This window comes from Polyergus mexicanus, unplaced genomic scaffold (assembly GCF_030449975.1).
Source record: "Polyergus mexicanus isolate NDT 795.1 unplaced genomic scaffold, iyPolMexi1.0 SCAF_7, whole genome shotgun sequence".
NCBI lineage: Eukaryota > Metazoa > Arthropoda > Insecta > Hymenoptera > Formicidae > Polyergus > Polyergus mexicanus.
Window position 1 is genome coordinate 6,487,754 of NW_027223327.1, and position 23,585 is coordinate 6,511,338.

Sequence of the window (23,585 nt, forward strand, 5' to 3'; positions counted from 1 at the left end):
AGAGCACCGGCGATAATAGATAACTTCGGTTTAAAACACGGCAACCGCTAAAGAAACCGATGTCGTTCAATGACTGCATTTTTTCCGTACTTTGTATTGTTGAAATTATGGCATTAACGGATTAAAGTGTTAAAACTTGTATATTTATGATTCTTAAAACATGATAGCGCGACGAAATTTTTTACATTATCGCCAATATCTCTCGTGCAATATAAATTTTTCTCCTTGATTTCGACTACCGCCAAAGATATCGGTGTTAATAGAGAAAGACATTATTCTACATGTTCTCCGCTAAAAGGATTGACGCATTAAATTTTAAAATTAATAAAGCTGCTACGATTATTAAAGCGATACAACGGGCCAAAATCGCGTTGCCTTTGCCTGGGTCTTTCGCGTCTAATGAATCTATCTCTTAAATCACAGCAATTTTTAAAGAAATTGACGCGTTGTTCAAAAACTACATTATTTTACATACTGTGTGCTATTGAAATTAGGCCATTAATATTTTACGAATTGTATCTTTTTCTAAGTTGTGTTCATTATAAAGGCGGAACAGCCTTATATAACATCGAGATTTCAGCCCGCTATATCGCTTTAATAATCGTCAGCTTATTAATTTTAAAAATCTAATATCTAATGCGTCAATCCTTGTAGCGGAGATCATATAGAATAATGTCTTTCTCGAATAGTATCGATATCTTCAACGGTAGACAAGATGTAATCGAAGAATGTATCTGACGCAAATGATTTCGGCAAAAGCGTCGCGATTTCAGCCCGCTTTATCGCTTTAATAATCGTAAGCTTATTAATTTTAAAATTTTAATGCGTCAATCCTTGTAGCGAAGATCATGTAGAATAATGTCTTTCTCCAATAACATCGATTTTTTTAACGGTAGTCGAGATTAAAGCGAATAATGTATCTGACGCGGACGATCTCGGCAAAGGTGTCACGATTTCGGCCCGTAGTATCGTTTTAATAATCGTAGGTTTATTAATTTTAAAAATCTAATGCGTCAATCCTTGTAACGGAGATCATGTAGAACAGTGTCTTTCTTGAATAAATTTGTCTATGGAGTGAATATTATTGAGATAATTTTGTAACTACATTATGAAAAAGTATGTTTAAGTTTTGTATGTTTTTACTTATTGAATTTAAAAGAAGAGACTAAATTGAATTTAAAGAAAAACAAAATCATGATGATGATAATTGCATATATAAGTATGATTCCTTTACAAAGAAGAAAATCTTAATGTCTTGCTGTCTATTAATATTATATATGTTTATTTTGATTTCAACAGGCAACAGTAATAAATGAATATTAATTGGCAAAGCACGCACAGATCTAGCGTATGTCAAATACCAAGAAGAAATCCATTACAAAGCACGAGAATTTTTCGAACGGGACTTTAATATTATAGTCTCCGCTAATAGAATTTTGTTATATGTAGTGGAATGCTAATTCATTAATTGTCACGAATAGTTGAAATTATAATAACTTTGTATTGTTGATGTATTAGAATATTGAAATGACATTTGTATATTGATTTTCAGTTATTGAATAAATCATGGAAGACAGTGCTTTAACATATCACACTTTTATAAAGAGCATGTTGTTTTTATATATTATTATATGTACTATATATGTGTATCTCTCTTTCATATATGTATATTATTGCACATAAATAAGTAATCCATTACAAAGCACGAAAAATCTTTTAAACTAGAGTTCAATATTAAAGTCTCTATACATATAATTTTGTAATCTATAATGGAATGATCAACATTTATCTATGAACTTATATTATTCAATATTTGTTGAAGCAATAATGAAGTTTATCCTTTATAACTGAAATGGCTTTACTAGTTCAGAGTTTATCTCTTTCCAATCGTCGGATGTCGTTTTTTATAATATAGTTTTGTAATAATTAAAATTAAAATCGACTTAAAAGTAATTTTCATCAAAAGTAATTTTGTGTTGTTAATTCTTTATATTTTTTTCATTAATTCTTTTTTACTCGTTTATTGTGTTTGAAATTTACTTGTGTATTTTAAAATAGTTGATATATAGAATGTCGTTAAAATAATCGTTTCATAAAAAATAATAGTGTCGTCATATTAATCATATGATATATTATTGTAGATAGTTTTGTACTGTCGTTGTACTAGCCAATTGGTAATTTATTTCTTATACATATGTACTAATACATTTTATGTTAAAAATAAAAGTAATGTATGCGTTAGAAAGTAAATGTACTCTTATGTATGCAATAAAATATTCATTTTTTAAATGTCGTCAAAATAGTCCTTTGACATACACACACACACACACACACACACACACACACACACACACACACACACACACACACACACACACACACACACACACACACACACACATATATATATATACATATATATGTATAAACGTATAATGCGCTGCAATGTTATTTTATTTTCATAATGTTATAATGTTCAATAAAGATACAAATTATAATCAAACAAGAAACGTGTTTTAATTTTACAATGATCATATATAACATGTATATTTCTATATATACAACGTTTGTATTTTTATTTTATTTATTAGTGTTTTGTTGTGAGCAAACCTTTAATCCTATGTCGTGTATATATGTGTATATATTCATATATATATATATATATATATATATATATATATATATATATATATATATATGTGTGTGTGTGTGTGTGTGTGTGTGTGTGTGTGTGCGTGCGTGCGTGCGTGCGTGCGTGCGTGCGTGCGTGCGTGCGTGCGTGCGTGCGTGCGTGCGTGCGTGCGTGCGTGTGTGTGTGTGTGTGTGTGTGTGTGTAACAGTAAATGTGTACTAATTTGATAAAAGTAAATGTATTCACAAGCAACGGAATTTAAACTTTTACCAGTAGAAGCATACATTTTCTACTATAATGTATTGTAGCAAATGTATACATTGTCTAGTAAATGAATATATTTATCAGAAATAGACATTGTTATATTTAGGTGATACTTTTGCTGAAATCCTATCATAAATGCATACATTGGCTAGTAAGTACATACACTTACTAAATTTACGCTTTTACTATATTATATATATATATATATATATATATATATATATATATATATATATATATAGTATGATGTAGCTTTTTGTAGAGTTTTGTTTTGATTGCTTGTAATGGACAATAAATGTCATTGTATAAACATGCTTTGAGAATAAAAGATTAATTTCCCAAAAATATAAATAGATGATTGTTGATATTTTCATAACATTTCACAGGATTCTAATAGCGGAGAAAATTATAGTAAACTCTCGCTTAAAAGAATCTCGTGCTTTGTTAATCCATTCTTTTCTAGTGCTCCATGACAGATCTGCTATGCAAATTACTATAGATGCGTAGGATATGTGGCTCTCAGTTCTGTTACATCTGAAATAGGCGTTTAAAAATATTAATAAATAGCATAATATATTAGAATTTCATATACAGAATAACTTTAGTAGAAATTTTATCAAATCTCATGTGTATATTATATTATTATATTATATTATAGTATACATATGTACAGTTTATTAAATAGCAGATTATGCTAAGGCTACGGAAACAGCAACTTGTATTGTAAATGACTTCTTTCACAACACTGATGGAGATATTGATATTTTCATAACATTTCATAAGATTCTAATAGCGGAGAAAATTTTAATAAACTCTCGCTTAAAAGAATCTCGTATTTTGTTAATGAATTCTTTTTTAATGTTCAATGATAGATCTGCTGTGCAAATTACTATGGATGTATAGCATACATGGCTCTCAGTTCTATTATATCTGAAATAGGCGTTTAAAAATATTAATAAATAGCATAATATATTAGAATTTCATATACAGAATTCTTTCACGGAACTGATGGAGATATTGCACAAAATACCATGATATGCTATCTATAACAAAGATATGATTCATCACTGAAAATAAGAAAGATCTATTACTTCTTGGACTATTGCTAGGAATATCATTAAACTGCATTCTTGTCTTATTTCGAAGTATTTGAATACACAATACTTACTGAAATTGTGATGTATCTAATTGAAGCTCAAAGAAGAATTTATCTCAGATGAAAATTACAATTAATTTAACTTTATATTTAACTGATATGTTTTCTTACTTCTTGATTACATTACGTTGTGCCTGTTACGTGTGCAATGACACCGACCGGAAAAAAAGATTTGGAAAATTTACAGTCAAGTTTGATTCTTTAAAAATAAAAAATTAATTATTACGCTGTGTCATTACGAGAGGTTAGGAAATCTGTCATAATAAGTATGTCCAAGGCAAAGATACAAAATGGTATAATAAAATTATTAATTATTATTTATGGACAGCACGTACCATATAAAAAGTAGAAATATGTTTATAATTATAAGCTTTTTCATCTTCTTTTTCTAATTATAAGCGATTACAGCAAGAAATCACAGTTGTAACAGCCTTTTCTTAAATATGTCAACAGTCAGAATGTATGAATATTCAGATGCGATACGCGCTTGATCGAAATGTGCGCAAAAGAAATGTGTGTAAATGAAATGTGCGCAAAAGAAATGTGCGCGAAAGAACAGTGCGCAAAAGAAATGTGCGCGAAAGAAATATGCGCGAAAGAACTGTGCGCGGAAGAACTGTGCGCGAAAGAAACGTGCGCGAAAGAAATGTGCGCAAAAGAAATATGCGCGAAAGAACTGTGCGTAAAAGAACTGTGCGCAACAGAAATGTGCGCAAAAGAACTGTGCGCGAAAGAAATGTGCGCAAAAGAAATGTGTGCAAAAGAACTGTGCGCAAAAGAACTGTGTGCAAACGAACTGTGTGTAAACGAACAGTAACAAACGTTTATTTACCAAATGAAATTAATAATAAATGTCGTTGGACGTCACTATATAATGATCTCGCAGACAATGATCCAAATCTATTGTACGAGATTTCTTCAAGCCGATTGCTTGACCTTGCACCATTTGTACAATTAAAGTAACAGAAGTGTTAGTCGATAGCGCCGGGACACGGACATCTAAGCGTTTGTATTTTTTACGTAACGAATGTCTTAAACTTTTAAGTCGCGTGATTCGGCTAGCCAGCGATTGAATTCCATGCTCCTGTTGTAACATCTCGAGTCGGTACTGTTCTTCCAACCACTCGAGACATTTAAGGCATGTTCTTTCCCATAACTCGCATGCACACACCGAGTTCACCTGTATGAAATCCTCCCATAGAAATTGTTCTAATTCCGCAAAATGTTCGGAGTCCCCCATATTTCCTATTTGAGTCTTTTCACAACACAAGTTTTGTCCAGCTTATACAGTGCAAATTGGGCACATATTGCAGGGCATTATCTGGTACAGCGGTTTTCCACATTCTCCGCAAAACGATCCCAGGATTAGTTCATAAATTGCACTTTCATGCTGTCGCACAACACGAATATTCGAAAATAAGTCTGAAATACGCATAAAACAGCATGTGCAAATTTTTTCGTTGTCTTCACTTTTATAATAAAAGTATGTACAGCACATTTTTACCGCACCTAAACTATTTATTTCAACTCGGTTTAAAGTATGTTGATTTATGTCCGTAATAACACTACTGCAATCATTATTGTAGTCGGAATCCTCCGAAAGTATGCGGTCTTCGTCTGATGAATCGTCCGACAAATTCTCAATTTCCATCAAGTTGTCATCTTCGAGAATGACATCCTCATCTTCAATAACAATAACTTCTTCATCAGCCATAACACATATTGTTAAGATCGTCGTAAGGATGAAGACGGTTCCGTATTATAACGTTACACACTCGATTCTATATATTTCTCGATTTTATATATTATATTATCTCGATTATATATATTTTAGTTTCATATCTTTTGTCTCCTTCTAACTGGAGTATCACGCTCATCTACCCCATCATTTTTCTATATCTTTAGTAGAGTGTGTCGAGAGAAAGATTTAAGTTTTGCAGACTGTGCATATCTATTACATCGTTTTATAAATACATAAAGAATGGGATAAATAATTAAATTCACAGATAATTAGTAAAATAACTTATTTATTACAAGCCTCGTGAAGAATATCATTTACAGCACATGTCAATTACTCGCAATCTATGAGCGATTCGCTGTTAAACATATCACTTTCATGTATAGTTTTTGCAGCGTCGCATACATTAGCGATATTATTCTATTGTAAAACAGTTACAAATTGTTTGAATTTTTCATTTACAATATGCGTATTTTCGCATAACCAGTAATACATATGATCTATGCATCTTTCAAAATCGAATAAATAGAATAGAGTTGGCGGTTTCATATATAAAGAATTATTAGATAATCCTATTTGTATAATATTCGAATCAGATAATTCGAATGTCAAATCTCGAACCCGCAATGGGATTTCAGTCGATTGTAGAAGCCGTTCAATGTCCGCACGTTTTTGCATTAGCAATTTCCATGTTTCAAAAGGCAATATTATTTGATTGCCCCGATTATCGCCGAGAACCAATTCCACGCAAGATACAGCTCCAACGTTTATTCCAATGTCCAAATATTTGTATGACGTCGAGGTTAAGGCGTATCGTCTTCCGAGTATATGAACCGCGCGACGAGGCTCGGATGAAATGCTAGGGAGTAAAAACAATATTATTTATATAAATATTTAAAAGGTGTAAAAAAATATTTAAAAAGTATAAAAATTCTTTAAGTTAATTAAAACTTACTTGTACATTTCTTCTTCTTACACGGTGAAGTTTCATCAGCATCTTGAATCGGAACGTAATAATTCATGCGGCTTCCTTCAGGATACATTTATATGAACCTTTCACACAAGTGGCCGATGCAATACTGAACGTATTGAACATATTTAAAATATGTATTAGCGTTGCAAAATTGCAATGTAGTGAGGATTATTGATGACACAATATATTTTTCAATTTTTCTATTCAAGAGCCGATATACGGCTGCTTCGCGATGACATCATCACCAGGTGTGAGATTTAGCCAAATGCACAAAAATGCAATATAATATAAAATTTTCAAGCGCCGATGTGCGGCTGCTTCGCGATGACATTACCCATAGATATCAGATTTCAAACGCGCGTGTCAAAACATGACAAAATCCTAAAATATAAGGATAATCCTTATGATTAAATTGCACTAACATTGGACAGCTGCATGTAATTTGAAACTTTTGCGTTACACCTGGGATTTGACATCATCTCTAGACGACAAAAATGCAATAATCGACATTAGTCAAAATGTACGTGACAAATCGCGAAATAAAGATTTAGTTGATACACATGATGGAAAGAGACATCAAAATAGAATATAAAATCATGGTAAAGAGGCACACCCTGTCAGTATTTTCGCAAAGAGTTCCGAGACAAGAGCTGTTAATAAGCACATCTTGTTAGCAAACATTTTTGGCATAAAATTAGAAATATGGCGGAAAACAATGCCGAACGAAATCTACACGAGCAATCTGCAAGGGTGAATTCGATAGAGGAGTACGTTGCGTGGGAGCAACGATGCGACGAATATATCGAATCATTGGAAGAGCAAAGTCGAATCAAACGTCCACGATTATCGATTGGGATTCGACAATCGCTGATTGCCCGAATTGCACGACTCAAGGGATTGAAGAACTCGTTACGCACGCGTTTTGTACACGCGGGTGCAGGATGCAGCACGCGGCAACACGGATTGATTTGGCGAGAGATCGATACGGCGTTCGAGAGCCGCATATTGACTGGTGCGGTTATAAATCATAATCACATCGAGCCTCGTCAATTTTTCGAAGATGCTAAAGACATTGTGCTCGAACACGTGTAAACCGTGCTGAAAAAACAATTTAATGTGAAAACTAATACAGTGTTCAATGGTGAATTTGTGACGGGTGATAAACGCGCAAATAAAAGTATCAATACGAGAAACTATGAACTCTTTCGCACATCCGATTTACGCGAATGGTACGAGCGGCGCGTTGTCGAGCTCACTCTAGCATCGCTCGAAGAATTTCAGGAACGCGATAGCGGGTGGACATTATCGCGAATACTCGATTTAAATGTAAATATAAATAAATATATTCCTTTGCGCGCGGGATGTCATATAAAATTACCGCGGGCGATAACGATGAAGAGAGCGGTGATCAACGTGCAATCTAATGACAATGCGTGTTTCGCGTGGTCTGTGGTCGCCGCTCTATATCCAGCTGAAGATCATGTTTATCGGGAATCTTCGTAGCCTCATTACACGACAGTGCTGAATCTCCAGGACATTGAGTTTCCAGTGACTGTGAACCAAATTAAAAAATTCGAGCTTCTCAACAATATCTCAATCAATGTATATAGTATCGAGGAAAAGAACATTGTCTGAGTGAGCTAAAAAGAGACAAACACGTCAACCTGTTGTACATTGAAGACAACAACGTTGGACATTTCGCATGGATCAAGAATCTATCCCACCTCGTGAGCTCGCAATTGAGTTATGGCAAACGAAGACAATATATATGCGATCGGTACATATATACATATTTAATAAAATACATTGCAGAAATCTTTTGAACAAAAGTTAAAAATTATTTCTTTTACAGATGTTTGCACTACTTTGGCTCGAATAACAAATTACAGTTACATACGGTGGACTGTCGAGAAACGAACGAGTGCGCTATCCGATTACCGAGCGATAAGGACAAGTGGCTCCCGTTCAACAATTATAATCGGAAGAAGCGGCTTCCTTTCGTCGTATACGCCGATCTGGAGTGCGTTTTAGAGAAGACGGAGGAAGAGAGAAACTACCAACATCACAAAGTATTAGCATAGCATATTATGTACATTGTTCGTACGATAATTCGTTATCCGCGTATCATTCCCGTCGCGATATCGATTGCATATCATGGTTCGTCGAAGAACTTAAAAATTTAGCACTGCGTGTAAAAAGTATTTTATCAGCTAATGTCCCCATGGTAAATTTAATGAATGGGAAAAATTTCACAACGCGACACAATGTCAGATTTGCGAGAAACCATTCGTACAAGACGATACACGCGTACGCAATCATTGTCATCTGACCGGGCGGTACAGAGGTCCCGCGCATTCAAATTGCAATTTAAATTATAAAGATTCTTTTGCATCCGATAGTTTTTCATAATTTATCCGGTTACGATGCACATTTTATTATAAAGGAAATAGCTACAGCGTTCAAAGGGGGAATCGAGTTACTTCCGATAACAAAAGAAAAATATATATCATTTACGAAAAATGTTAAACTTGCCGAAGAGAAATCGAAAAATAATATTAAATTGCGTTTTATCGATCCGTATAAATTTCTCACAGCTAGTCTCGATGAATTGGCATCATTCTTGAATAAAGACAAACTCAAAATTTTAAAATCTGAATTTCAAAATTTATCGAATGACAATTTCAATTTATTAACACGGAAGGGCGTCTTTCCGTACAAATATATTGACTGCGTCGACAGGTTGCAAGATACGTGTTTACCACCGCGTGAATCATTTTACAGTTCCTTGACCGGTGACACAATATCCGAGAGCGATTACGCGCACGCCGAGAACGTGTGGGAGCGGTTCTCCATTCGAACGCTGGGCGAATATAGCGACTTGTATCTCAAAATTGTTATTAGCAGACATTTTTGAAAATTTCCGCGAAAGTTGTATTAATAGTTATGGACTCGACCCCGCGTATTACTACACTCTTCCCGGATACACGTGGGACGCCATGTTGAAGCATACGGATATTACATTCGAATTGCTTACGGACATCGACATGGTTATGTTTATCGAACGCGGAATACGCGGCGGTTTGAGTCAATGTTACAACAGATACGCACATGCTAATAACAAGTATATGCAGTCGTACGATCCATCGAAACCTTCAATGTATCTCACGTACTTTGATGTAAATAATTTGTACGGATGGGCAACCCTTGCCCTATGCAGATTTTCGATGGGTTGACGACGTATCCAATTTTGATACATCATCGATTGCGTTCGATTCGCCCATAGGCTACATCCTTGAAGTCGATCTCGAGTATCCGCAACGTGTTCACGATGCGCACACTGACCTACCGTTTTGCCCGACACGCGACAAACCATCTGGTAAGCGGCAGGATAAGCTGTTCGCAACCTTATACGATAAGAAGCGTTACGTAATACATTACCGCAACCTGCAGCAATGCACGCGACACGGGCTTCCAGTTACAAAAATACATCGAATATTACAATTTTCGCAGTCTCCATGGATTCGCAGTTATATCGAACTTAATACACAATTCCGAACACTCGCGAAAAATGATTTTGAAAAAAATTTATATAAATTAATGAATAATGCTGTATTTGACAAAACGATGGAAAATGTGCGCAATAATGTTAATATTAAGCTTGTGACACATTGGGATGGAAGATATGGCGCAGAAGCGATGATCGCAAAACCAAATTTTCATAGTAAAAGCGTGTGTTCGGAGAATCTGATCGCCGTTGAATTGCGCAATCTCGAGATGAAATTTAATAAACCAATCTACGTGGGTATGTGTATACTCGGCATATCCAAGACATGTTTATACGAGTTTCACCACGATTATATGATACCTATGTATCGAGAGAAATGTAGTCATGTATACCGACACCGACAGTCTCATATATCACATCGAGTGTGAAGATGTATATGAGAATATAAAGCGCAACGGCGACAGATTCGATACCAGCGATTATGCGGTGGACAATGTGTACGGTATACCACTCGCGAATAAAAAGATACCGGGTTTAATGAAGGATGAAAATAATGGTGCCATCATGACCGAATTCGTCGGACTTAGGGCAAAAATGTATGCATTGCGAGTAGATGGTAAGAAAGACACGAAAAAGATAAAAGGCGTCAAGAGTAACGTCGTCGCGAGAACGATAACGTTCAACGATTACACGCGATATTTGAACGAAGAGATTGAAATGACGCGTCAACAGTCTTGTATAAGATCTAAATTACACGAAGTCTACACTATTCGCGAGACAAAAATTGCTCTAAGTCAGTGCGATGACAAGCGGTATATCGTACCCGAAACCACCGACACGCTACCGTGGGGACATTATAAAATACCGTTGTAAATAAAAAACATGTATATTTATTGTAAATAAAAAATTACGTATATTTATTGTAAATTCAAATTATATGTATATTTATTGTAAATTATATGTATATTTTATAAAGTTTACAATTTTGTTTATATTTGTAAAATATCTTTAATATTATGTATTATTGTTAACATATTTATAATATATTATTTTTATGTATGCAAGAATTGTGCGTGGCACCAAATCCCAGCCATTTCACATAAACCTCGTCGCCCTTTGTGCGTATTACCTTTTCCACGAGATGTATGTCGGGATTGGCAACGCGTTGTAACTCGTATTCGTAAAATCCGCCGGCAACGGGATTTCCGCGCGAATCTTTGAATACATAGGTCACGGGATTAGTTTTCTGCACTTTAATGATCTTAAACACTTCGGTCGACCAATTTGGCGTGTAACCTTTGTCAAAGATGGTCTTGAATTTACTCACGCGTACCGGATCGCCTATTTTAAATCTTGCCGGTGTCGCAATCTTTACGTTGCTGTATACCGTATTTAAAAGTTTATCGGCGATCGCGGGGGTAACATCGATAGGTCTCATATCGATAGTGCGATATTTTCGCGCATTGTACTCTTTAACGAGCCGGGACAACGCGTCGATCCACTTGTAATTTCCATTAAACGGAAACATTTTCTACATATTGCTCTTTAACGTTCGGTTGAATCGTTCCACAACCCAGGCTTTCATGATAGAGTACGTCGAATAATGATTAATGCTGTGTTTCTTCACGAGTTTCTGTACATTTGCGTTGTAAAATTCTTTTCCTCTGTCGGTTTGAAAATTTTTCGGACATCTTCCATCGTCTCGAATTATCTTTGCGATAGCATTAGCCGTCTCGTTTCCACTCTTACTCTTGAGCGGTACAGCCCACGCATACTTGCTCAACACATCGATAACTGTGAGTATGTAGTTGTAGCCTTTGTTGAATCGTGCATATGGGCGCATCTCGACCACGTCTGCCTGCCACAGATCATCGTATCCGCGTACTATGACACGTCTACGTGGGAAATTTTTTCTCGCTGGAGCATGCAATTCTTCCACGAGCAGCTGTTTTTCAGAGGTCTTTTGCGACATATTTGATCGAGGCATAATTTGCAATAATGAGATAAATCCACCACATATATTCTTTATATATCTTTCTTCTCCTGCGCTGAATTAGATGCAGTCTGCGCGCGAGTTGCATACCGAAGCATTTTCTGCATCTCATCCATCATTATTTGCAGCGTTTGCACATTCGTCACGAGCGTGATTATTTTTTTCTCAAGTTCTTCCTGTCTGTCCTCCAAAAGCTTGACACGTATTTCCACGTACTATTTGTTTGCTGCATCAGTATCATCTTCCGGTTGCGCTACGCGTCATATCTTGCGCGACCTTGCATCAAAGCCGGAGGCTGTCTGACACAGAGCGTTATCGCGCACATAATTTCTTAGTAATCCATTCCATTGATAGTATGAGTTGTTTGGTGTTCCCAACGATAATCCAAATTTATTAATCAACATTTCGATACAAACAATAATGACAGACTGACTCGTTTCGCCGACGCATAGATTAATTTATAAAAAGACCAGCTTCGTAAAGTTCCTCGATAATTGATAATATTTCATTGTCGTGGGCATTGTTGCCGGCTTGACGCGAAGCTTCCAGCAATCGCAAGCGATTTACCAACTCGTTGGGATCATTCCAATGTACGTAATCGATCTTATTATCGTTTAACGTCATAGCGCGCGGTATGTTTATACCTCTTCCAACTTTTTTAATAAAGATTAATGGCGCTATTATATTTTTATACTTGTATCCCTTGTTACTTAACACTGGATTACGCATATCATTGCCACGTCTATGCGTATTTGTCGCCAGTAATATATTTTTGTATTTAATTTTATCATCGTCATTATATACGTCACCGTCGGGTATTCTCTTGAAAATCAACTCGTAGAGACCTGGTGTTCCCACGTATCTTATTCCACCGATAATTATATTGTCATCTTTATCCACATCAAAAATTGTATCACCAAGCATCATTCTTTCGTTGCAAAATTTAACATAAACATAATCCATACTGTTATTTTTATCTTGACTCAAAATAGCTCCCACATATTTTTGCCCTAGTGGACCCAGATGTGTGCGCAATATATTTTGACCCTCGGACGTTTATAATTGATGTTGAACCGACGTCACAAGCGTTTCAGGCGTGGTTTCAAAAAATTCTTCCACATACGGAGACGATCTTTCGTACAATATTTGACTCGATTGTACATCTTTTATCGGAGTAGAAGTAATCACATTCGATAATTGTTTCAATCGCTTACGTTTCGATTGATTTGGAGTAGAAGTTATTAGCGAATCGTTCAATGATATATTTGATCTTGTTCGCTTTATTCCAGACTCTTTTTTCAGATGCTTGTCTTCGAGCATACTCGATGGTTCGATTTTCGCTTCATTAATGTGGAAACATTGATTGTATTTTCGACAAGTTGTTTTAGAGGTTCGATAATTTGTTTAAAGTGCCTCTCCAATGCGACGTCTTCCTCCATTTGACCGGTTTTTAAAGAACGATATTTTTTGCGGATTGATTCGCTCGTTTTTACAATCTCTCTCGCAATCTTCTCAGGATCGTCACTGTCAATCGTCGTCGTCATGTTGCGCTCGGATGAAAATTTTTAGACGTAGCTCGATCGATATATCGATAGCGACTAACCACTTTACGGTATTGCAAAATCGTTAAATCCTTTTCGATATCGTCCATTAGTTTGTAAACTGTCTTTATCAATCACTACAAATCCATACTTGTGTTGCCAGCATTTCTGACAGAATGCGTAAAAATCGCCGTAAGACATGTCAGTATTTACATGATCGTTGTATACATGTTTCAAGTTTGTACCATCTTGTTTAAATAAAATCAGTAAATTTGCATTGTCCCGTATAAGATGCTTGGGTATCTTGGCATACGTTTGACAAAGATAGAAACAGTCGACGCTCGAGTGTCGACACATTGCAAAGTACTCTCTTATCGTATCTTGCTTATCGCACGCCACGTCGTCAAAAATAAAAATGGAATTCGGAAGCGCCTCGCTCGGTGGAATAACGTCACTATTATTAGAGAATATAAAATAACCAATTTCATCGATCGATAATAGCAAATTTTCCAAGTATCAATATGTCGGTTGTTGAAGCGATTTCGAATATACGTACACATTCTCGAAATGTACACCGTGTGGACTTTCTATCAAACTTATCAACACGTTAGTCTTACCGCAATTCGAAGGACCGCAAATGATACCGCGTATAGTAGTCGGCAGCATGTTTCCATGCTTGCGTATTTCTTTCTCGGACATTACTCGTGTTTTATCGTCAAAATTTATCACTTTGATTATCGTCGTTTGTCGCGCGAACTGCATGTATGCTCTCGCGAATCTCAAATCAGATTTTGGAAAATGAGTCATCGGGGCCCTATTTATAGAGGCGCACCGAATCAAAACCGCTCAGTCTCAAAAATGTTTCTTCTTCTATCGGTTGACAGCGATATTCTCGAGCTTACCACCAAACAGTTACAGATTATCCCCAAGATTGTTTTACTGCGAGACTTTGGTAGCTACGTGGAACAATTGTGGGACAAGTTTCCCCAACATATAAAAGCTGACTCAAAGGTTCAACGTCGTCAATGCACGCGACATTATAATTTGTCGTGACAGCAAACACATTTCGACGGTCCAACACTGTTAATAAAAAATTGTGACAAATGCCAGCAAAAATTATAAGAGGTAGCGGTTTGTTAAATCGTGCGATAAACGCACTTCCTATTGAATTACATATAATTACATATAATTCATAGGCTATCAGTTTTGCGGACCGGGAACACATTTAGAAACACCATTGGCTAGAGGCGATCGAAGTATCAATCCATTGGATGCCGCGTGTCGCGGGCATGACATAGCTTATTCCCGAAGCAACGATCTCGGTCAACGACACGTTGCGGATAATATACTCGCCACGAAAGCGCGAACGCGTATTACCGCGAGAGATTCGACTCTTGGCGAAAGAGCAGCCGCTACAGCTGTTTAGGCGGCTATGAAAGCAAAGACAAAATTCGGTGAAAAAACGAATACTTCCTATAGCGAAGCATAATGGTATCTTACCAATTTTACCATTATTGGGAGTTCTCGGTTCGTTGGCTGGCGGAGCAGCGGGAATCGCGAAGGCGGTGAACGATAGCAAGGCGACGCAACGTCAGCTCGAAGAAATGCAGCGTCATAATCGCGCCATGGAAGGTCACGGACTTTATCTCGCTCCATACACGCGTGGACGAGGGTTCTCAACAGCGGTCAAGAAAAAAAAATGTCAAAATAAATATGCCTGCCGGTGTAACAACCAATGTACAATTGGAACAACTTGCAAGACGTATGCGTATGCAATTTTTTAGAGGTATTTTCATGCGCAATAATTTACCGATAAACGGTGTACGGCGAAATGAGAGCGGTATCGTCAATTTGGATGACATCGATGGTTCCGGTACTCATTGGGTTGCGTATGCAAAGAGGGGAGATCGTGTAGTATATTTCGATAGTTTTGGAAATCTGCGACCGCCCAAGGAATTAGTGCGATATTTTGGACAGAATGTTGCAAATATAGAATACAATCACACGGCCTATCAAAATTATAATCAAAGTATTTGTGGACAATTGTGTCTTCGATTTCTTCAAACGGTCGATGATCGATATAAATTTAAAGCCTGACAATTCACCATCGCGACTCAGTATTCGTTTGACAGTTTTCCAGCATGTCACTTACACTTACGTTGACCGGCAAGAGTAGCGCGCTTGCTGTAAGTTACTTTCCGGCTATAGATTTAGACGATGGCGATTACGAGCTTGGTTTAACGGACTTTGAAACGTATCATACGATATCGAACGTGAATTCTTGGAATAATAAATTTTATTTTGATAACGACGATAAGGAAATTACGATTCCCGAGGGATCGTACGAATTACACGCTATAAACGAATATCTCCGACGTGCAATTTTACGACATCGACGCGTAGTTGATTCCAACGATATTGTTGATGACGAAGAACACGATGAATATCCAATAATGCTTCGCGCTAATCATAATACGCTAAAAAGTGAAATCAAATGTGTCTATAGAATAAATTTTAGTAAACCGGGCAATGTTGGATCGTTGTTGGGATTCTCGTCGAATCGTATATTACAGCCTCGGAAATGGCACGAATCGGATGTACCGATAAATATTATTAGCGTAAATATTATTCGTATAGAATGCAGCGTAACCACTGGCGCGTACAGCAATGACAAGCGCGTACATACGATACATGAATTTTCACCGAGCGTGCCGCCAGGATATAAGATATCGGAAACGCCAGCACAGATCATTTATCTACCGATCGTCGCACGGAGCATTACTGATTTAACGATACGCATTGTTGATCAAGAAGGACATTTTCTCGATTTTCGAGGAGAGGAAATTACCGTAAGATTGCATATACGGCGGCGGCAAAAATAATAACGTGCGACAAATGAAATACTTGTGTTGAACGGAAGCACGGAGCACGCGAGAGACAATATCTTTGCGAGGGACAATATTTTTGCGAGAAGGCGAGTGACTGCGGTATCGGGTGACAATAATCAGATATCTGGTTACGCTAAAAAGAAGCTCAGCGCGTTGAATCGCGAGTTTTTAAAATCATTGGGATTCGTCATACGAAATACTTAACAATATGATTGACATCTTGAATATCGGAGGTGAGCCGATCTTTGACGACCGTATCATCAAGATTGAGACTCATACGTACAATCCATACGCCAACACAACGCTTGGATATAGCGACGAGATACGGATACCGATACATCAAGATTTGTACACGTTACCATGTGAAAGTTTTCTATACGTCGAAGGAAAGTTGATGGTGCGTAAAGTAGCTGAAGAGGGAAGAGTGGTATTGGGAAACAATTGTGTCGCGTTTATGTTTGATGAACTTCGATATGAACTCGACGGTGTGGACATTGACCGCAACAGAAACGTTGGAATAACTTCCACGATTAAAAACTATATCTCTCTAACAACCGAGAAAGATAAAATCTTGGGGAATGCTGCGTGGAATATGTCACATAATGCTGCTGAAGCTTACTTCAATTCTTGCGTGCCGCTAAACATACTATTGGGTTTTTGCGAACATTAGAAGCGAATTATGATCAACGCTCGTCACGAATTAATTCAGACAACAATTGCATATTTGGACATGCTTCGGCTGAAGCTGATATCGAATTATTCAAGATACAATGGCGTATGCCACATGTAATATTGAGCGAGATCAATAAACTATCCTTGCTGCGCGCGTTGGAAAGCGGGCGATACTTGAATATGAGTTTTCGCTCTTGGGATCTATACGCATTTCCTCTATTGCATAATACGACCAAGCATTCGTGGACCGTGAAAGCCGCCTCTCAGCTGGAGAAGCCGCGATACGTGATCTTTACGCTGCAGACTGGCAGAAAAAATGCTGTGTCAAAAGATATTACTACATTTGACGACTGCAAATTGACCGACGTTAAACTCTATCGAAACTTGGAATTTTATCCCTACGATGATTTGAATTTAGATTTCGATAAAAATAAATTCGCCCTCTTGTTCGATATGTACTCTCGTTTTCGCAAATCTTATTACGGATGTGATAATGATGATGTGCTATTAAACATTTCAAAATTTTTACATTGCGGTCCTCTCGCGGTGGTTATCGATTGCTCGCGACAAAACGAGTCTGTCACAAATTGCACTGTGGACGTGAGATTAGAGTTTGAGTGCAAGGAGGATATACCGACAAATACTACCGCCTATTGTCTCATCGTACACAATCGCGTTGTCGAATATTGCCCATTGACCAACGTAGTTCGTAAAATTACCTAAATCAGCAAATATTCCCTCCAATGTCAAAATATATAAAGATTGAGATTTTGACGATCGGCAACAGTCGTACATCGTTCTTGCAATCGTACGGTAATATTATCAGCATGATCGCGCCAACGTTTGTGGATCTGCAGGGATTCATTATCGGGAGAAACTTTGTCGTGAAAAAAGTAGCGATATTGAGAAATGGATCTGTTCTCTCTCATTACTTTTTTGCAAGTCGCGTACCATGGCATGCGCTTACAAAATCTGAGAGATGCCAAGCTTCATGGCTAATCGGACATCACCATGGACTTCAATGGGTGGATGGAAACGTTCCATACAGCTTCGCTAGGCGTTTGATTACGAGAGCTGTGATGGGCGCGACGGAAGAGGAAGATGGAGCATCTCCTATCGTATACGTTAAAGGATGCGAAAAACGAGAATGGCTGGTCGATATACTTGACGATGATGCGAGGAACGACGTTATTATTGAGACCTTGGATGCGGACTATGAAGATATCACTTTGTTAAATAAGCTAGATGTTACTAATACTATACGCTGTGAAAAACATTTGAAAAATTGCGCTTTACAAAATGTATTTAACATATTCAATTAGTGGACGAATCATCATAAAGATTCACCTAAACATTATTTAGAATAAACTATTGTTAAAATATATTTTATTCTGTTTTATTCTTCCCTTTTCCTCTTTCTTATCTCAGTATGCGAGTATTAAATTTCAGTACGTGACGTTAGATAGCGGCGTCAGCCACCTTATCAAGCTACAGATATTACATTTCAGTACATGCACATAGACTTTAAATATTTGAATGGTGTATAAATAATTATTTTGTCGTTTAATTGTCGTTCGTTAGCCGTTCGATAACCGTTCAAAGCCGTTCGATAGCCGTTCAATAGTCGTTCAAAGCCGTTCAATGGCCGTTCAATGGCCGTTCGATAGCCGTTCGATAGTCGTTTAAAGCCGTTCAAAACCATTCAAAGCTGTTCAATAGCCGTTCAATAGCCGTTCATAACCGTTCGATTGCCGTTCGATAGTGGTTTACATATTATAATAATATATTATTCATATTTAAAAGACTTTAGATATTTACTCGTGGAAACATGCTAACTTTTGTTTTCTTATCAAGAGCTGAGAGTAAGCGTTCTTCGTAACTGATACATCTCCTACTCTAAAATGTTTGAGACAATGTCTATCCCGTTATGTTCGTCACAAAGTGTTTGACAGTCAGTTGGAAGTGAGTGGTGAAAAGTGTTGTTAGTAAAATTAAATAAAGCAAAAGTGATTAATATGCCATCACTGATTGAGGCTGTTTTGTGCCGAGGACGCTACAACGCGTCGTGGTGGGCGCAAGACCTGGTGATGGGGCTGCTGAGAGCCCTATTAAATTTGGTTGTATACCAGAGAGTAAGTAGCATATTTTATTTTATGTTGTATTAATTATTTATAATATATTATAATTTTATTTTACAGTATGATAGTAAAATAGACATAGAAATCCCGGGATTCATAAATATAGAACGCCGCAAGTTTGCGCGGATGTTGCGACGCCATGAACGCGAGTTCCGCGAGGATGTATGGGAGAATAATGGCCCCGACGGTCTTCATTTAGACATAAGACTCTCTTCGGGGTTGACCCCTACGAGGAGGACGTAGAAGAACGGTGGGACGAGCCTCCGAACAAGAGGTCCAAAAATTAATTGTAAATATCTATTTATAAAATATTAAATATTAAAAATTAAATTTATATTAATATAATATTTTTCTGTTTCAGAAGGAGCGCCGCCTATATATATATATATATATATATATATATATATATATATATATATATATTTATTATTATTATTATTATTTTAACACACACACACACATTGTATTATACACACAATTATTAAATAAACTTATTATTATTATTATTATAATTAAAGTATCGATTATTTCTGCACCTTCTTCTTTCCTTTTCTACATGCATGCCTCGCGCTATCTCTCTCTCTTTATCTCTTTCTTCCGCGAATGTTATCCTTTTCCAACACCAATGCGGACGCTATCCTTCTCCCTCGTGCCTGTGATCGCCTCGCGGTATCCTTCTCGCACCGCCACGCGTATGCTCTCTCTCTCTCTCTCTCTCTTTCGCCGCGCCTACCGTTCCGCCGCGGTCCCCCCTCACCGCGGCTCCCGCGCCAACCGTTCCGCCGCGGTCCCCCTCCCCCTCTCCACGGACTCCGCGCCTACCGTTCCGCCGCGGTCCCCTCCACGCGTGACGTCAGACCCGCCCCGTGACGTCATACCCGCCCCGTGACGTCATACCCGCCCTGTGGCGTCATACCCCCCCCTGTGGCGTCATACCCCCCCCTGTGGCGTCGTACTCCCCTCCGTGACGTCATACCCCCGCGACGGTTTCCCCTCGCCCCTCACCCCCCCCCCTCAGAGGACCGTGGCTTAGAACCCGCATAGTATCTCTACGGAAGAGGTATAAACATACCGCGCGCTATGACGTTAAACGATAATAAGATCGATTACGTGCATTGGAATGATCCCAACGAGTTGGTAAATCGCTTGCGATTGCTGGAAGCTTCGCGTCAAGCCGGCAACAATGCCCACGACAATGAAATATTATCAATTATCGAGGAACTTTACGAAGCTGGTTTTATTATAAATTAATCTATGCGTCGGCGAAACGAGTCAGTCTGTCATTATTGTTTGTATCGAAATGTTGATTAATAAATTTGGATTATCGTTGGGAACACCAAACAACTCATACTATCAATGGAATGGATTACTAAGAAATTATGTGCGCGATAACGCTCTGTGTCAGACAGCCTCCGGCTTTGACGCAAGGTTGCGCAAGATATGACGCGTAGCGCAACCGGAAGATGATACTGATGCAGCAAACAAACAGTACGTGGAAATACGTGTCAAGCTTTTGGAGGACAGATAGGAAGAACTTGAGAAAAAAATAATCACTCTCGTGACGAATGTGCAAACGCTGCAAATAATGATGGATGAGAAAAAATTTCCCACGTAGACGTGTTATAGTACGCGGATACGATGATCTGTGGCAGGCAGACGTGGTCGAGATGCGCCCATATGCACGATTCAACAAAGGCTACAACTACATACTCACAGTTATCGATGTGTTGAGCAAGTATGCGTGGCCTGTATCGCTCAAGAGTAAGAGTGGAAACGAGATGGCTAATGCTATCGCAAAGATAATTTGAGACGATGGAAGATGTCCGAAAAATTTTCGAACCGACAGAGGAAAAAAATTTTACAACGCAAATGTACAGAAACTCGTGAAGAAACATAGCATTAATCATTATTCGACGTACTCTATCATGAAAGCCTCGGTTGTGGAACGATTCAACCGAACGTTAAAGAGCAATATGTGGAAAATGTTTCCGTTTAATGGAAATTACAAGTGGATCGACGCGTTGTCCCGGCTCGTTAGAGAGTACAATGCGCGAAAACATCGCACTATCGGTATGAGACCTATCGATGTTACCCCCGCGATCGCCGATAAACTTTTAAATACGGTATACAGCAACGTAAAGATTGCGGCACCGGCAAGATTCAAAGTAGGCGATCCGGCACGAGTGAGTAAATTCAAGACCATCTTTGACAAAGGTTACACGCCAAATTGGTCGACCGAAGTGTTTAAGATCGTTAAAGTGCAGAAAACAAATCCCGTGACCTATGTACTCAAAGATTCACGCGGAAATCCCGTCGCCGGCGGATTTTACGAATACGAGTTACAACGCGTTGCTAATCCCGACATACATCTCGTGGAAAAGGTAATACGCAAAAAGGGCGACGAGGTTTATGTGAAATGGCTGGGATTTGATGCAACGCACAATTCTTGGATACATAAAAATAATATATTGTATTATAAATATGATAACAATAATACATAATATTTACAATAAATATACATGTTTTTTATTTACAACGGTATTTTATAGAGTGGCCTTCACTTGGACACAGTACAATTGGACACGGTGCAAATGGACACGTTACAAATGGACACGAGATTGTGCACACGGTTCAATTGGACACAGTGCATTTGGACACAGTAATTTTGGATACAGTAGCTTTTGGACACATAAGAAAATACGCATCGTTTACTTGGACACCGCTCAATTGGACACAGAAAGATGCGCACCGTTCATTTGGACACCGTTCGTTTGGACACCGTTATTTGCCCACCGTTCGTTTGGACACCGTTCATTTGCCCACCGTTCGTTTGGACACCGTTCATTTGCCCATTGTTCGTTTGGACACCGTTCATTTGCCCACCGTTCGTTTGGACACCGTTCATTTGCCCACCGTTCGTTTGGACACCGTTCATTTGTACACAGAAACATGCGCACTGTTTGTTTGAATATGTAACAGATGGAGAGAAATAAAAATCATTTTGGGAAAATATAATCAGTATTCTTATAACACTTTATACTGGTAAATCTATGTAAAATATGAAATCGTGAAAAGGAGATACATTTGAAGGTTATAATAAAATAAAATATGTCAAAATAAAATATATTCATACTTATATATCTCTGATACTGATGTCATTAATTTTACATTGCTTTTAGCACTTTGTTTAGCTTTTCGCATATTTGGATGTCATGCATGGATACAGTGGGTTCCGCCCCCCCTGCGGGGGGGCTCCACTTCCGGAAGATATAACCTAACCCAAACCTATTTCTTATTTAAAACAAAAATTTGGTGTGGATTACGTCGTATAATTTAAATCAAATTTTGGTGTCCAAACGAACGGTGTCCAAACGAACGGTGGGCAAATGAACGGTGTCCAAACGAACGGTGGGCAAATGAACGGTGTCCAAACGAACAGTGGGCAAATGAACGGTGTCCAAACGAACGGTGGGCAAATGAACGGTGTCCAACGAACGGTGGGCAAATAACGGTGTCCAAACGAACGGTGTCCAAATGAACGTTGCGCATCTTTCTGTGTCCAAACGAACGGTGTCCAAATGAACAGTGTCCAATTGAGCGGTGTCCAAGTAAACGATGCGTATTTTCTTATGTGTCCAAAAGCTACTGTATCCAAAATTACTGTGTCCAAATGCACTGTGTCCAATTGAACCGTGTGCAAAATCTCGTGTCCATTTGTAACGTGTCCATTTGCACCGTGTCCAATTATACTGTGTCCAAGTGCACCACTCCCTATTTTATAATGTCCCCACGGTAGCGTGTCGGTGGTTTCGGGTACGATATACCGCTTGTCATCGCACGGACTTAGAGCAATTTTTGTCTCGCGAATAGTGTATACTTCATGTAATTTAGATCTTATACAAGACTGCTGACGCGTCATTTCAATCTCTTCGTTCAAACACTGCGTATAATCGAATGTTATCGTTCTCGCAACGAAGTTACTCTTGACTAGGGATGTTCGATTCTCTTAAAAGAATCGATTCTTGAATCGATTCTGAATCGAATCATGAAAATTGATTCTCTTAAAAAATCGGAATCAAAGAATC